This window comes from Macrobrachium rosenbergii, chromosome 8 (assembly GCF_040412425.1).
Source record: "Macrobrachium rosenbergii isolate ZJJX-2024 chromosome 8, ASM4041242v1, whole genome shotgun sequence".
In the NCBI taxonomy this organism is placed as follows: domain Eukaryota; kingdom Metazoa; phylum Arthropoda; class Malacostraca; order Decapoda; family Palaemonidae; genus Macrobrachium; species Macrobrachium rosenbergii.
Window position 1 is genome coordinate 38,611,859 of NC_089748.1, and position 15,636 is coordinate 38,627,494.

General features: G+C 44.6%; 1 long non-coding RNA gene and 1 other non-coding gene across 2 annotated transcripts in view; both read right to left on the minus strand.

Moving 5' to 3' along the window:
• The window catches only part of LOC136840718 (uncharacterized), a 27,600-nt gene extending 19,371 nt beyond the window's left edge, over positions 1–8,229 (minus strand). The window contains exons 1-2 of the long non-coding RNA XR_010853714.1: positions 8,048–8,229; positions 7,568–7,684 (exon numbers count right to left, since the gene is read on the minus strand). This is a non-coding gene — a long non-coding RNA (uncharacterized lncRNA). The remainder of the gene's footprint in view (positions 1–7,567; positions 7,685–8,047) is intronic.
• Positions 8,230–13,946: 5,717 nt separating this feature from the next.
• LOC136841339 (U6 spliceosomal RNA) lies at positions 13,947–14,048 on the minus strand. The gene has a single exon (XR_010853891.1). It is a non-coding gene; the product is annotated as a U6 spliceosomal RNA (small nuclear RNA).
• Positions 14,049–15,636: the final 1,588 nt, after the last annotated feature.

The window sequence follows — 15,636 nt, forward strand, 5'->3', positions numbered from 1 at the left end:
ATGATTGAAGAACTGGAAAATTCTAAGAGTCCCGTGAAAGAGCTTGGGACCAGTGCCGCGTTCCACCAAAGTCCCCTCAGTACGGAATTCGCACTCGAGTTAGGAAGACTTACAGAAAAACTGGGCGAGGAAAAGAAAAGGCGAATTAGATTCATAGAAAAGGAGTCGAAAAACCCGGACAGGGCAGCTGCCGCAAAATTGGTTGCCGACCTACGAAAACAAAAGAGGGTCCTCGGGTTCAGCAAGGCAGACATGATCATGAAAGCACATCTTGATGCTCATATATACGTCCTCAATAGAGCACGAGGAAACGAAATTCAAACCCATATAGACAAGATTCTCGACTGTTTGTGCCAATCAAAACCTGCCGCTGGGGATGCCAATATTCCAGAGGACAACGTCCTACCGGCAGCTATCCAGGAAGAAGAAGTCCTCCTTGATACAAAATGTCCTGCAGATAATCTCATTTCCATAGAAGTAGAAGAAGAAATCTTTGGTACTCCAAAGGATATCCTGGAGGACCTCGTATTAACCCAGGAGGATCTTCCCACACAATCGGAGGACAATTACGTCCTAACTACCAAAGAAGAAACCTCTGGTACTCCAAAGGAAGAAGTTGTTACCCCTTCCGAGTACTTCTGTCCCACTCCCCAGGCCGAGGACTTCATATTCACCAGGGAGGATCTTCCCACACAATCGGAGGACAGTCACACCCTAGCTACGGAAGAAGAAACCTCTGGTATTCCAAAGGAAGACGCTGTTATTCCTTCCGAGGACTCCATATTCACCAGGGAGGATCTTTCCACACAATCGGAGGACAATTACGCCCTAACTACCAAAGCCCCAGTTGTTCTAGAAGAAGAGCTACTCACGAGGCGAGAAGAGGAAGCAGCTTTCAATAGGGAAAGACTAGTATTCCGTAATGAAAGAGAAGCCTTCAATTTGGAGAGGTTGGCCCACGTCAAAGAGAAACAAGAATTCGCTGGAGAAAGAGAGGCCTTCTGTAGAGACAGAGAGGCCTTCTTTCAGGACAAGCAAAAATTTGATGAGGACATCGGATGCCTTCATGAGAGAGATGGTAGCTTTCTACGGGGAAAAGGAAGCATTTGCTGAGGAGAAAAAGGTTCACAAAAGAGAAATAGACAATGTCACTAAAAGACTAGAAAATGTGGCATCGCTTTTGAACGATAAGAAGGCAACACTAGACAAAAAAGAACAGGAAATCATTCAGGAAACTATAAACTTCCAAGAAATGAAAGAAGAATTTTTACGAGAAAGAGAAAAGTTCCAAAGGGAGATAGAATACATTTACGACGTGGAACAGGGGGCCATTTATTGTATAGAGAAGCTAGAAGAGCTCGTAAAAGAAGTGCAGAAACGGAAAGATTTGAAGTGGAACGCGACGAACGACAGGGAAGTCCAGATGGCGAAGAAGATCGGCGACCTTCAAGCGGAAATTTTAGAAACAAACTACATATTGCTGGAAAATGTCATCACTAAATGCGACTTTTTGTGGATGCTTTTCAAGGCAGGCCTCATAGACAGAAACACAATGCAACAGCAGGTGGATGAGGTGAAAAATCTACTAATGCGATAAACCTAATACAATAAACAAAAGCACTATCGGAGCAAGTTCAATTTAAATGGCACAAAATTAACACAAGAAAGCTGGGGAGGCGATCCCCCACATGGGAAAGCTGGCGAGGCGATCCCCCAGGAATAAACATACTGGGGAGGCAATCATCCAAAGAAGATCCTGAACTGAGGCCTGGACCTACACTGGTGGAAGTTCCCTCAGGTCCATATCGGTCTTTGGTCCTCATTCCATGGCCAGGGAATTTCCAGCAGCCCCCCACTGTTGGAAGTTCCCTGACTGTGGAATATGGACCAAGAACGAACTGGACCAGAGCTAACGCCTAGACCACCTCGAAGGCTGGGGAATTTCCAGCAGCCCCCCAACTGCCTTCCATTCTCCAGCCTTCAGTGCAGGTGTGTCTTATATGAGGTCTTGTTTGGGTTTTGGTCCTCATTCCAGGGCCAGGGAACTTTCAGCAGCCCCCCACTGTTGGAAGTTCCTGACATGTGGAATATGGACAGAGCCGAAACTGAGACAGGCTCTTTGCCTGAACACCTCGAAGGCTGGGAATTCCAGCAGCCCCCAACTGCCTTCCATTCTCCAGCCTTCGGTGCAGGTGCAGGTCCAGGCATTAGCTCAGGTCCAGATCGGTTTTTGGTCCTCATTCCATGGCCAGGGAATTTCCAGCAGCCCCCCACTGTTGGAAGTTCCCTGGCTGTGGAATATGGACCAAGAGCCGAACTGGACCAGAGCTAACGCCTAGACCACCTCAAAGGCTGGGGAATTTCCAGCAGCCCCCCAACTGCCTTCCATTCTCCAGCCTTCGGTGCAGGTCCAGGCGTTAGCTCAGGTCCAGATCGGTTTTTTAGTCCTCATCCCAGGACCAAGAAAATTTCCAGCAGCCCCCCAACTATATTCTATTCCCCAGCCTAAGGTGCAGGTCCAGGTGTTAGCTCAGGTCCATATCAGTCTTTGGTCCTCATTCTAGGGCCAGGAAACTTCCAGCAGGCCCCCAACTGCCTTCCATCCTCCAGCCTCGGATGCAGGTCCAGGTCCATATTGGTCTTTGGTCCTCATTCCATGGCCAGGGGACTTCCAGCAGCCCCCCACTGCTGGAAATTCCCTGGTCCTGGAATGAGGACCAAGCTGGCTATGGACAGACCATCCAGCTGGAGGAAGGCCGCGAAAGTGAGAGGAACCCCCAACTGCCTTCATCCTCTAGCCTCGGATGCAAGTCCAAGTGTTAGCTCAGGTCCATATCAGTCTTTGGCCCTTATTTCAGGCCCAGGGAACTTCCAGCAGCGCCCCAGCTGCCTTCCATCCTCCACCCTTGGATGCAGGTCCAGGTGTTAGCTCAAGTCCAGATTGGTTTTGGTCCTCACTCCCAGAGCCAGGGAATTTCCAGCAGCACCAAACTGCCTTAAATCCTCTAGCCTCGGGTGCAAGGTCCAGGTGCTAGCTCAGGTCCATGTCCCGATGCTTTGGTCCTCATTTCATGGCCAGGAATTTCCAGCATTGCTGGAAATTCACAGTCTGGAGACAAAGGACCAAGCTCAATCTGGACCTGGACCTCACATCCGGGCTGGAAGATGGAAGGCGTGGGGGCAACTGGCTCTGGCCCTAGAAAGGACCAAAAGACTGATATGGACCTGAGCTAACACCAGAACTCTCTACACCTTAAACTTTGGGGAATAGAATATAGTTGGGGGGCTGCTGGAAATTTTCTTGGTCCTGGAATGAGGACCAAAAACCGATCTGGACCTGAGCTAACGCCTGGACCTGCACCGAAGGCTGGAAGAGGGAAGGCAGGGAACTTGCAGCAGGCCCCCAACTGCCTTCCATCCTCTAGCCTCGGATGCAAGTCCAAGTGTTAGCTCAGGTCCATATCAGTCTTTGGTCCTCATTTCAGGCCCAGGGAACTTCCAGCAGCGCCCCAGCTGCCTTCCATCCTCCAGCCTCGGATGCAGGTCCAGGTGTTAGCTCAAGTCCAGATTGGTTTTGGTCTTCACTCCAGAGCCAGGGAATTTCCAGCAGTACCAAACTGCCTTAAATCCTCTAGCTTCGGGTGCAAGGTCCAGGTGCTACCTCAGGTCCATATCGGTCTTTGGTCCTCATTCCATGGCCAGGGAATTTCCAGCAGCCCCCCACTGTTGGAAATTCCCTGGCCCTGGAGTGAGGACGAAAAACCGATCTGGACCTGAGCTAATGTTTGGACCTGCACCTGAGGCTGGAGGAGGGAAGGAAGTTTTGGCGCTGCCAGAAATTCGGCCTGGAAATGAGGACCAAAACCAGTCTGAACCTGGCTAACACCTGAACACCCATCCAGGCTGAGCGGCAGAATTCCCTGGACCTAGAATGAGGACCAAATACTGATATGAATCTGAGCTAATACCTGGGCCTACATCCGAGGCTAGAGGATGGAAAGCAGTTGGGGGGCTGCTGAAGTTTCCTGGCCCTGGAATGAGGACCAAAGACCATCCTCCAGCCTCAGATGCAGGTCCAGGTGTTAGTTCAGGTCCAGATTGGTTTTGGTCCTCACTCCAGGGCCAGGGAATTTCTGGCAGCTCCAAAACTGCCTTCTATCCTCCAGCCTCGGATGCAAGGCCCAGGTGCTACCTCAGGTCCATATCAGTCTTTGGTCCTCATTCCATGGCCAGGAAACTTCCAGCAGCCCCCCACTGCTGGAAATTCCCTGGCCCTGGAATGAGGACGAAAAACTGATCTGGACCTGAGTTAATGCTTGGACCTGCACCTGAGGCTGGAGGATGGAAGGCTGGCTGAAAGCTGGCCTGGAGAATGAGGACCAAAACCAATCTGGACCTGGGCTAACACCTGGACCTGCATAGGCTGGAAGATGGAAGGCAGCTGGGGCGCTGCTGGAAGTTCCCTGGACCTGGAATGAAGACCAAATACTGATATGAACCAGAGCTAATACCTGGACCTGCATCCGAGGCTAGAGGAAGAGAGAGAGAGAAACCTATAAAAATCAACAGGCCAGGTTTTCTCACAACTGAGCACATTTACAAAAAGCCACTTAAGAAAGAAGAAACATGCAGTATGAAAGAAAACTGGGTGTTTCTACTGAAATGCCAATGACAAGTGAGTTAGTTTATCACCAAATAGTCTATCACAACAATACAGAAGTGAAAGGGCGCTGATAATGAGGAACAATAGATGTATATACTGTATACAAGACAAACTCTGTTTGTGTCTCTGGCCCTTAAACAAATTGATAACAAAGCAATCATGATTGTTAAAACCTGATATTGAACTGAGCTTTGCAAAGCAAAATACTGTACGGATTTCCAAATGGGGAAAGGTTCCCTACTCTCTCTCTCTCTCTCTCTTCTCTCTCTCTCCCCCATTTTTACCCATTTGCTTACCTTCTTGATTTTGGAGTTTGTTTTCATTTACTAACACAAACGCAATTTTTATTTTGACCAAAAAAAAAAACTAAAAGTTCCTGCCAACAAAATTATAGTTTTCTATAGCAACTTAAGCACTGTATACCAGTTCAACTATTCTCTTCCAAAACTTAAAAATGCAAATTTTACTTAAGATCACAGCTTCTCATTTGTTACTTTGAGAAGAACATTTCATATTCACAAGCACAAACAATTACTTGAAAATAAGAAGTGTAGTCTATAAATCTTAAGAGAGTTACCAGTCGAAGTTGAAACTGCATGATATTTAAGAAAACTGGTAAAATGGAACAGTTTTTTTTAGATATTCCTTGCTAACCTCGCCTGTTTTGAGAGACAGTTAACAGTGTGCAATAAACACGCTTTCAAGGCACACTATTAATGATTCCCATCCTCCAGATAGATTTACAGTCAAGATATCCCTTTTTCAATGCCCATCGAACTTGTAGGAAATCTCTTGAAAAATAAATTCTTATATTCCCTCTGCTGGATTCTATCAAATCTGCAACGTGTCATATCTCAACACTTTGCATATTTTTTCCTATAATTAACACAATTTGAACTCATTTCAAACCACTACTAAAATCTTGTCTATAAAGATATCAGGAGATACATAAAAGAGAGAAAAAATGAGACGAAGCCATGGAGAAATAAATAAGATTGTAGGAGCATAATATCTTAAGAGCACAGGAAAAACGTCAGAGAAGGCTGAGAAAATTGTTCAAATTGACAAAGTCTCTCTCGTTCCCACATCATCATCATGTGTATAGGATCGTCACAAGGACTTTGTTGGGTCCACTGGGAGGACCCAGAGGGCCAGAGTTCCTGGACAAGATGGGGATACAGGGAATTAGGTGCTTAATACTAAAGCCACTGAAGAGGGCTTAACTTGCTCATTAACACATCAAGAATGAGGGGCAGAGGGACCTGCACTGATACGAACCCTAAATTGGGGGCCCCCTTGAACCAGGTAGAAAAGTAGGTGTGAGGCAGATCAAGCATCTTAAAGGGGATGTTCTTGTTCTTACTGTGACCAGAAGATTCTTACTGTGACAGAAGATTCTTACTGTGACCAGAGAGACACATAGAGAGACATTCTTACTGTGACCAAGAGAGAGAGAGAGAGAGAGAGAGAATTCTTACTGTGACCAAAAAAGTTAAGTATATCTTAGTTTAACCAGACCACTGAGCTGATTAACAGCTCTCCTAGGGCTAGCCCGAAGGATTAGATTTATATTACGTGGCTAAGTACCAACTGGTTACCTAGCAACGGGACCTACAGCTTACTGTGGAATCCGAACCACATTATGACGAGAAATGAATTTCTATCACCAGAAATAAATTCCTCTAATTCTTCATTGGCCAGTCGGAGGAGATAGACACTAGACCAGCGTGCTACCCCAGAAGAATAGAGAGAGAGAGAGAGAGAGAGAGAGAGAAATTCTTACTGTGACCCGGAAGAGAGAGAGAGAGAGAGAGAGAGAAATTCTTACTGTGACCAGGAAGAGAGAGAGAGAGAGAGAGAGAGAGAGAGAGAGAGAGAGAAAGTGCTTACTGTGACCCGGGAAGAATTAAATTCTTATGTGACCAGGAATTAGAGGTGCTTACCAGGACCAAGAAGGGAGAGAGAATTCCTGCTGGGGCCAAAAGGGAGAGAGTTCTTACTGGGACCAAGAAGAGAGAAATTCCTGCTGAGGCCAAAAGAGAGAGAGAGAGAGAGAGAGAGAGAGAGGAATTCTTGCTAGGACCAAGAAGAGGAATTCCTGCTGGGGCCCAAAGGGAAAGAGAGAGAGAGAGAGAGAGAGAATATTTTAAACAAGTGTCAAAAGTCTAGTATTAAAATCCATAGCTTTGCCAGAGCCATCTAAAAACAGTTTGGTATGAAGAAAAACTATTATCATCTTGTTTAGTAATACACAACAAAACCTCGGCTATTCATGAAACTAAGCCTAAACAGCATTTCTTCAATGTTTATGCTGGTGGCTACAATCAGATATCTTTAAAATAAAATGTCCTTTGCCATATTTGTACAAATGGGGACAGCTCGTGTGTTTATCCAATAATATCCAAGGGTCAGACATCTGGATAAATCAGATATGATACAAAATGACTTGAGGAAAAATATTACATTATGAACAGCATGATTCAATTATGATTGAACCACTAACACCTAAAGCTATATTGGTCATGATATAGACGTAAGGAAAAATTTTATATTATGAACAGTAAGATTCAATTATGCTTGAACCACTAGCACCTACAGCTACATTGGCCTAGTCATGATAGCCACAGCTTGGCAAGCTTTGTCTGCGCTCTCCTGTAATACCAGAGGTGTTAATCCACACTTAAATTTCCCCACTTACAAAGGACTATGAAAATCTGTATAAGTCAATGATATCCCATTCCTAAATAGACTGACTATCACTCAGCTCAATTTCTCCTCTCTCTAGTACCTACAGATATGTTGGACTAGTCATAACAGCCACAGCTTTGCAAGTTTTGCCTGGAATTTAAAACTGTTGATCCAAACTTGAATTTCACTCTTACAAAAAGGGTGGACAGTACTTACTAAACATTTGTACAAGTCAAAGACATCCAGTTCATCAAAAGACTGACCACCAATCAAAATTCCTTCTCTATTTGAGGCCTGGCAGGAAGCTGCTTCTTGGAGCAAAGGATTGCACAGCTGCAAAAAAGGAAAAATAAGTTGACAACCATATTGGAAGGGAGGAAATTGATGAAAATAAAAAAAACACTTACACACAGAAAACAAGAAGTGATAAAGAAAAATATTCCTCTAAATCAGCTATATGAATGTCTGGGCACGTATTACTACCCGCAATGCAAATGTAAAAAAGTATGATATTTACTTTAATATTTACTGAAGAGCAAGTAAATAAAAATCAAACTTAACAGAAAATCGCCAGAAAGGCTGACAGTCAAGTAAGAAGGCTAAAAAAAAGCTGACATAATTATGTGGGATTATGCAGACAAAACCAGAGTGAAGATACAAAAAATTTGTAAAATAAACCATTTTGATCATAATTACCATCAATGGAATAAACTCCATTGCCTCATCCAAACCCGTCCTGGGACACCAGTGACAAGTACCGTAAGTACAGTACCAATGACGAACACAACCTGGGATACCAGTGCAGGTACTGTACTAGTGCTGAACACAACGATAGGACCCCTTTCTCTCATTTCTGAAAGGAATAATATCACGTTAAAATAAAGTTCACCTAACATATGCCACTAAAGCAGAAAAATCAATACATTAAAATATATATACAAGGTCCTACAAACTCTCTATTTCTGCCTGAGTGTCTAGTCAGACCAGATTACCCAAGTGGCGTGAACAATTATTGTTATTTGTGCATCGAAACTTAGGAAACAATAAGGGATCGAATTCTACTATTAGAGAAAGAAGTAGCAGAGTCAGAGTCTCTTAAGTAGTTTAAATAGGATTCAATACCAAACACGAAGTAAATATTACGTTTTTAATGTCTGGCTTCATTACACGAGATTAATAAAACTCCATTTGCTTCATTATGATTAAATGTGTAGGTAAATGTTGACATGGGTCCAGATTTGGTGGAAAATAACCCCCCCCCCCTTTCCCCTTGTAAACAGACCTGGCTATTCACTCTTAATGTAATAAGTATTTTAATATCTGGCTTTATTATACGTTCTTCATTAAACACTTCGCATAATTATGATTAACTTTGTTAATATATGTCCTAACATACCCCCTCCCCTACCTCCAACAGACCTGGCTACACACTTTTAAAGTAATGTTATGTATTCCAATACCACATACTCGTATGTTGCAATGGGTTACGTACACGAACAAAGAATACTACATTGATACAACACCTTTTGCTTAATCAAGATAAAATATATTGGCAGAGGTCAAAATTTGGTGGAAAATAACCCCCTCCCTCTACCCAACCCTTTCCAACTGGGAAAACAACCCCCGCCCCCCTCCACCATCCCAACGGACCAAGGCTGGCTACGAGACAGCATTGTCTCTTACCTATAGTATGCACTTTCAACGGAAGGACAAGTATTGCAATACGACCCAGTACGTTGCAATAAGTACGTAAACGAAAAAAGGACTGAATATACAGTTGACCAATGTAAAATACAGAGAAAATCGTACCTAATCTCTAATAATATCCTGATAACAATACATAATTCAACAGTACAACACAGGATATGAAAAATTAACCTTTCGAATTCTTACATACAAGATAATTATTATATATATGTGAGAATGTGATCCTGTTGTTTACATAAACATTTTGTTGAAATCTGGAAGGCTCAGTTGGCACACCATAAGTAAATAAAAACATTTTCAAAGTCTGGTACGAAAAATGATATTTTAATGATAAAATGAAGTTTGTTCATACTTACCTGGCAGATATATATATAGCTGTATTCTCCGAAGGTCCGACAGAATTTCAAATTTCGCGGCACACGCAGTAACCGGTCAGGTGGTTGTACCCATTCCCGCCGCTGGGAGGCTGTGGTATCAGAAACCATTCCATTTTCTATTCAGATTTTCTAACGCCACTGTCTCTGAGGGGAGGAGGGAGGGCAATATAAATATATATCTGCCAGGTAAGTATGAACAAACTTTATTTTATCATTAAAATATCATTTATTCATGAGACTTACCTGCCAGATATATATAGCTGAATACCACCTTTGGAGAGAGGTAGAGACAACCAGAAATAGGGAAAAAAACCAATTATTGGTAAAATTGTTTTGGTTCCTTATCTGATAGCGTAGCTGACTGAGTGGTTACTGTCACTCTAGTCTGCTTCTACTTTACTAGAGACCCCGGCAGGGTAGTGACCTATATAGCTGGCGACTGAATGATCTGTCAACGGGGCGTGACACAATGTGACTAGATCATAGCCCATACAAAGAGGACAAAAAGAGCATTACACTAACACTAACCAACACCTAAAGCGTTGGTTGCAAAGGATTGGGAAGACTGCACTCCAGTAGTCTGACCCAACAACCACAAACACAATTAAAGGGGATAGGATCAGAGTTACCCCTTGTCCCCAAGGTTGCTGAAACGGCAATGTATGGTCCCAACGAAAAGCAATTTCGTATGCTACCTAAACATCTTGCCAAAGAGTGTAAGGCAAACACCGAATTGACTTCACAAATGTGGCACTAAAAATGTCACTAGAGTACCATATTTTTTCTTGAGCATGCATGGAGGTAGCAACTGCCCTCACCTCGTGAGCGTTAACTCTCAACAACTTGAAGTTGGAGTCGTCACAACTAGAGTGTGCGTCCTTAATGACGTCCCTAATGAAGAATGCCAGTGCATTCTTCGACATAGGTTTAACTGGTTGCCTCACAGAACACCATAAAACATCCAATGGACCACGAGTGTCCTGTGTTCTTTTAAGGTAGTACTTGAGAGCTCTAACTGGACACCACCTGAACTCCTCAGGTTCCTGTCAATAAGGTCTGCTAAACCTTTAATTTCCAAAGTGTCTAGGCCAAGGGTTGAAGACCTATCATTCGTAGCCAGAACTTTAGGGCTTAAAGAGATAGACAGCATTGTGTTCATGAAGCCCACACGACGGCTATCGAACTTCTCTCACTCTCTTCGCCCATGAGGAATGCCGTTTCGAGTAACATCCTTAAGAGATGCAGAGTGGAGGCTCAAAGGACTAAACATCAAAAACTTAGGCATTACGTCCAAGTTCCAAGCAGGAAATCAGCTGAGGAACCTTGGGCGTCTTGGTGAAACTCATTAAGATCGTGGAGGTCCTTATTGTCAGACAAAGCTAATCCTCGTGTCTGAATACAATCAAGCATGCTCCGATAACACTTGATAATTGAACTGCTATATCAAGTTTTCTCTTAAGTAAAGGAGAAAATCAACAACCCTGGCTCACAGTGATAGAGGAGAGGAAAAGCCTTCTTTCTACCAACCTTTGAGAAGGTTACTCACTTAAGCTAGATATATCGCTAGATGAAGAACTTCTGGCTCACAGCGATGGCCCATGCCACCTGGTAGAAACCCCTTCGCTCTGACCAAGTTTCCGATGAGTCTGAAAGCAGTCGGGTTCAGGCGGGGAGAATCAAAGATATCTCGTGAAGTGGGTTTGTATGAAACGAGTCTGCTCTCATAGGAAGAGGTCACCGGAACGTCTACCAACCAGAGAAACTCCGAGAACCAGTGGTTGAAGGCCGTATGGGGATGAGTGTCCTCATCCTTGTGAACCACTTGAACTTCGCGTATGAACTTCTCCCAGAATTTTAGAGCGGGAGAAAAGGCGTAAACATCTATTCCGTCAATCCCAGCAGGAACGCTTCTCGCGCTGCCCCAGGGTCGAGTACAGATGAGCTTTACAAGAGGAGCCTCGCTGTTCTTGGTCGTGAAAATATCCACAAGATAGCGACCCAAAATTTCCAAAAATCTTGGCAAACCTCCTGATAGAGGGTCCATACCTTCGGCCCCGGGAGTTGATAACGCCAACAGAGCAGGTCTGCTCGAACATTTTCGACCTCTGCCACAAAACTTGTGAGAATCGAAATGTTGCGAGCATAGGCTCAAAGAATAATCTCTCTTGCAAGGCTGAACAGGGAACAAGTATTGTCCGAGTTTGCTAGAACTACACGATTGCAAACTTGGACCTCGAAGAATTGGCGAGCTAAAAGATAGCCGCCAAATCTTTGAAGTCGATGTGCCAGGACACCTGTTCCTCTCTCCAGGTTCCTAACACTTTTCTCCCTCTGATGTTGCCCCAGCCTGTTGAAGACCCCGTCGGAGGAAAAACAACACTAGGTTGGGTTCAGAAACTTGAGGGAATCCCTTTACTCTGCAATTCCGTTGGATCGAGCCTTTCCTACGAGTCACTCTTTATATAAAGGAAGAATTCTCAATTCCTCTTTCAGAACTTCCTTTGCTTTGTCAGTTCTCAACAAAAAAAGACACAGAGGCCTGAATCTGAACTCCCAGAAAACAAACTTCTCCAGCAGGAAATGGTCCCAGCAGACTCATTCCTTCCTTCACCTAGCATGTTTCGCTTTTCCAAGAAGGCGAAACTTTTAGTACATGAAGTTGCCCGTTCTTGCGGCGGAACGCTATAAAAGCGCTAGATGATCGAATTTAGACACAATGGACAGTGGGGGGATCGGCTGCGACTTCTCCACAGACCAGAAGTCCCAGGGACTTCCGCGATTGCAGAGTCAACTGAAGGTCCTCCAGATACCTTCGGCCGGCGGCGCTCGAATCAACCAGTCGTCAAGTAGAGTGAGATCCTGACGTGCGACAGATGCAACTGCATCGCAACGTTTTCATGAGACGTGTAAACACCCTCGGAGCAAAATGTGACGCCAACAGCATCTGGTGTTCCCAGGCGGTCAACCATCCAAGTACTGACCAGACCCAACGTTGCGCCTTAGCTGATCGGACGAGAGCGGTGTTTTCAACGATGGTATGGCCGATTGTGCAAGTCCAAGCAGAAGCCCTGAATTTGGTACATCTAGTCCCCCAAGACAACCTGAGATACTTCACCGAACGTGGATGAATTGGGAAGCTGAAGATAAGTATCTTGGAGATCCAGATACCATCAATCCCGGGATGAAAGGGCTCCTAGCGGCTGCGGTCTCCATCTTGAACTTTTCCTTCGGACCGATTGTTCGACCTGTTGAGGTCCAAGACGGGTCTCAGCCTACTGAAAGTTTCGGGACTAGAAAACAATCTGTAGTAAAATCGGGGAACACCGAGTCAATATCTGTTCCACTGCTCTCCAAAATAGGCATCTGTTCGAGCAGGTCAAACAATTTTCTGTTGTTTGACAGGAAGGCAGTTAAGGAAACAAAAAAAACAAAGAGGAGACAGGAAGGGAATCAGTAACCTCTCTAACAGTAGGAGGGGACCAAACGTCTGCCCTCACTCTTTTTCCAGGCTTGTGCAAGAAAATGAAGCCTGGTTGCAAAGAGTCTGGAGGTGAAGAAGTCACCTCCTCTTGGAAGTGACATTCTTAGGAAAAAACTCTTTCTCGTGGTCTTGGGTCTCGTGTTGCTTCCATGAAGCCCTTTATTGTAAACATTTAGCTTTAGTTTACTTTTTGTATCTGAGATCGGTGCAAGCGTTATGGAATGCAGTTTGAATGTCGATAACTTTAGTTTGAGAAAAAGCGATATTTTTGCTTCTCTGTGTATTTATTTGCGTTACACAGTTTGATGTTTTATGACATAATGAAAAATAAAAATAGACCTGCAAAGAGATATAACTTCGCTAAATGAAGCTAAATGAAGCGAGTGTCAAACACACGGCTGAGGTTATTAATAGTGACATTTGACTTAGTCAAGCTCTGAGCTGCTACTGACTGACTGCCACTGACTGCCCTCTTTGACATTCCTGTCTTTCGTGATCGTGCACTATGTCCACAAGTTTCATAGATCGCGCATTAGATATTATTTCATAGCTAAAGGAAATTACCACCGATATACTGACAATATCATTACATTATGAAAAATGTAATTTGACTATGATAGGTTACTGTTTGTTTATAACTTCTAACTGGCGAACTTTTAAATAAAACTTTCTGAAAGATAAGTGGGATATGTATGATGCCGCTATATAAAATATCAGAAAATTTTATTTCCGATTTTTTCGTCAAGCGCTCCCCTTAAGACAAAGACAACTCGAGGGTGGAGAGAGAAGGAGCGACGGTTGAAAAGTCTCAGAAACAGATCTAAGAAAAAGCCAGAGTCTGATAATCAGAGAAGAAAGAAGACGAAAAGTTTCTCTTCATACAAAGGCTGTGACGAAAGGGGATGTTCTTCCCGCGGCTGGTGGGTCTTAGTGAGTGGTGAGAAGTAGTTCCGATTCGCCCGATGCACGTGGCGGGAACTCCCATGAGGTGAAGAAGTCGTCAACTAGAAATGCGTATATTAAACATAAGGAAAATGTGGAACGCTACGATTAGCGTGTCATCCTTGCGCAAGAGCCATGCTAATCTTCTCTGTATCGTTCCAATTAGTATATGTACTGCCGAAGCAAGTACTGGCTAAATTAAGAAGGACATCAAATGTTGAAGCGGGTAGTTGTGCGACATGATGAACAACTGGAGCGGTGTCAACACAAGACTTGAAGCTATACGATGGCGCGGGCGTCATAGGCGTGACCCGAGAGAAGCTCCGTGGCAGAGTAGAAGAGAGTCACAGTGTGGCGCAGCGTCATGGCTAAGGCGCGGCGTCAAGGTGAGGCAGGCGTGAGCGCCACGAGAGCAAGGCAGCTCTGGCGAGACAAGAAAAAAGGCCAACACCTCAGCTCGGGAAGGCAGATAGGAAGCCACTAACCACTCTCTCTGAAGACAGGGCAGCTCTGTATCGTTCGAAGCGGGGAGACGAAGGTGAAAGTCTGTACCTCTTAACAGGCAGATTCCAGATCTTGAAGGTTCTTGAGCATCCAGCTGTTGTTACTAAACCCAACAAAATCTTCGCAGCGTTGGAGAAGCCACTCTCGGGAAGGGCTGAACCTGAGAAGAAGGAAAGGGGCGAGACGTATAACTTCCTTCCACAGGAAGAAGCTCTAGCCCTTGCCTTAAGCAACGACAGGGGGTCAGTAGAGTGATCTCGAAAAACACTTTATTCTCTTCTTTTGAAGGAATATCCACGCAACTTTCGGGAAGAGTACAAGCACGTCTAGAGGAGGCGTGGCGTCCTCTCCTCTAGCTTCTCTTAAGAGAGTGGTGGCAGGCTCCAGCCCCGTGGCGGAGGACGTGTCGGAGGGCGAAGCAATCCTTCAGGATGCGTGCCTGAGCCACGATCCTGGCAGCCTGGGTAGCGTCATCAGGACCTGCGGAAGGGGCCTTGAATCGGTGGGAAGCCCCCGTAACCTCATGCAGCTTTCGACATGCCCCTCCTGGTCTGGGAGTTCGACAGAGGTCCAGGCCTAGAGGCATTATAGGGCCGATCTGACGCCCCCTCCACAACACTGGAGACACTAGCACTAACACTATGCGTTTGGTGCATTCCTTTGGTTTCAAGGCACATGTGACCCGAGCCAGGGAATTACCTTCTGCAGCAACAAAACTACAGGGTTAATGTAAAATACTACAGGGTTACTAGTAGGAGAAAACCTGACTGTTCAACTAAGGATGCACTCTAGGAGGAAAGATTTCCTCAACCTATCACGCTGTTTAAGCATATGAGCTGTATTTCTTCCACTCACCCTCAGACAATTCCACACATTCGTACCAAGATTATCATAGAGCATTGAACACCCTTACATAACATAAAGTGAGGAACTATCAGAGTGTGATAGCCTCACCTTACATTCACCCAAGCTACAGACTCATTAGCTAGAGGTAAGACATCTTAATTATAAGAAGAATTAAAGCCAAAATAAAAAACGGTGGGGTGTATTTGTCATGTTGCCGACCCAGCATCACCGTTTTTATTTTGCTTTGTTTTATATGAGCCAAGATGTCTTACTAGCTATCAGTGTGAGTGAGCTCAAAGTGAACTGCTCCCGAGAACGATAGTTCCTCATGCTTATGTTATGTAAGGAGTGTTAATGCTCTATGATAATCGGTAATGGTAATGTTGAAAATGAAATATGAAGCTGCAATAACAAGTGAGCGTGATAAA